Here is a 1,922-nt window from a genome sequence, read left to right as displayed (position 1 = left end):
CGGGAGGGGGAAGGGGGCCGAGATTTTGCAGGAGGCGAGTCCTTGAGGGCCGCGGGGCCGGGCGCGGGGCGGGGGCCCGCCCGGTTGCAGCAGCAGCCGCACGGACCGCTGGGCTGGCGCCCGGGTGCGCCCCCCTCCACCCCCACCAGCCTGCAGTGCGGTGAAAGGGTTAGCTCCCCCTCCTTTCCTCTCCTTATCTGCTCCCTGCTGGAGGAAAAGAAGAGGTGTACTCTGCTGAAAGAAAGGTCGGCGGCGTCCCAGGGGCCGCCCCCTTGCTGCTGCCGGTCCCGCTTGTGCACTTATTGCAAAGCACTCGCAAGCTCCCGAGAGTCAGGCCCGTCCGCACCACACAGCAGCTGGGCCAGCGACACGTCGCTCCAACGCCACCGACCCGACGACTATTTTAGTCGAGAGCGCAAAATTACAGGGGTGAGACAAATTCATACATAGAAAGGAGCGACGGCGAAACGCCTACGTGCGGGAGGGGACCACGAGGCCGGGACGCAAGGGGGTGGGTGGAGGGTGGATCTGCGACACTGGCGGCGGGCAGCGCGTGCAGCTATGCGGGCGGCGGCGACACGTTCAGCACCAACAACATTACGTTTTGGACCGGACCGGAGCTCTGCAAGAGCGAGCTGCGCCGTGCTTCAATGAAACGAGAGGTTTTACGAGAGCGGGCCCGGGGCCGGGCGGGCCGAACTGTGCTGTAATAAAGGCCACAGAGTCTTTAGGGCCGGGCTGGGCCGGGCCGGGCGTGGCCGGGCCGGGCGTGGCCGGGCGGGGCGTAGGGAAGCAATAGCGCTGGGCTGCCGCAGGGCCGCAGCTGGGCCAGCTGTGCAGCTGCTGTGGCTCGCTGGGCTGGGCTGGGCTGCTCCGTTCTCCTCACCCGGTTGCGAAAAACCTTCTTCGCTCCTCGCTGGCTGCCACCGGGCCTTGCGCACTACCGTAGCGAGGCGTGGCGGGGCGCAGCGTGGCAGGGCGTGGCGGGGCGTGGCGGGGCGTACTGCAGCCCAGGCTGCTGCCTTTGCTCTGCAGCGTGTGAAATCGCCCGCCGTGGCGTGGCGAGGAGGGGGCGTATCGCACGGGCCGTATCGCACAGATAATAAAAACGAGAGCGCAAAGCAAAGAGCGAAATAAACAACGGGGAGCGAGAGGCGAGAGGAAGAGAGATGAGGAGGAGGAGGACGACGAGGGAGAGGAGATGCGTGGGCTGCACTCCTTCCGCTGCTCCGCGCGGAGGTGGACGGGACAAGAAGCTCGGCGAGAAGGAATGGGACGGCCGCGGTGCATCTCTGGAGCGGGATGGCGTGGCGTGGCGTGGCGAGGAGGAAAAGAGAAAGGATTGTCGGGCAGGGCGCCGCCGGGCGCAGCTCCGCAGGCAAGCGTCCCGCTGCAGAGACCACTGGACCGCTGGAGAAGGGCGGCCAAAGAGACACGGGACAACAGCAAAGGGAGGAAGAGGACTCCTCCTGCAGGCCGACTGCAAGCCAGCCAGTTTGGCGCATCGCGACAAGCTCACGCCCCCGCCCCCAGGCCAGTGCCCCCGCCGGGGCCCCGCCGCAGTGCAGTGCGCCAGCGCGGGCCGAGCGAGCGGCGCAAGCGTGGCTCATCGCGCCCGCCCGGGCTAGGCCCCCCGACTCCACGAACCATTCACCAAACCGCCTGATTGAAATACGAGCCCATTATCCACGCCAGAAAGTCACAAAGTTCCCTTTATGGACGCGGCCATAAAGCACTGCCCGATCCCAAAAGTTCTCGTTTTTCCTGCGCGTGTCCCCGACTGTGTCCCCCGGACGGAGCCCCCGCCGGCCTGGAGCCTCCAGCGGCACAGGGGTCGCTCCATTTCGGCCGCCATCCCCGGGGTGCATTTTCACCTCCACACGGGCGCTCCAGCAGCGTGGCCTGGCGGGGCGGGGCGGGGC

Source organism: Frankliniella occidentalis, unplaced genomic scaffold (assembly GCF_000697945.3).
Source record: "Frankliniella occidentalis isolate FOCC.00 unplaced genomic scaffold, Focc_3.1 Scaffold58, whole genome shotgun sequence".
In the NCBI taxonomy this organism is placed as follows: domain Eukaryota; kingdom Metazoa; phylum Arthropoda; class Insecta; order Thysanoptera; family Thripidae; genus Frankliniella; species Frankliniella occidentalis.
Note: the sequence above shows the minus strand (reverse complement) of the source record.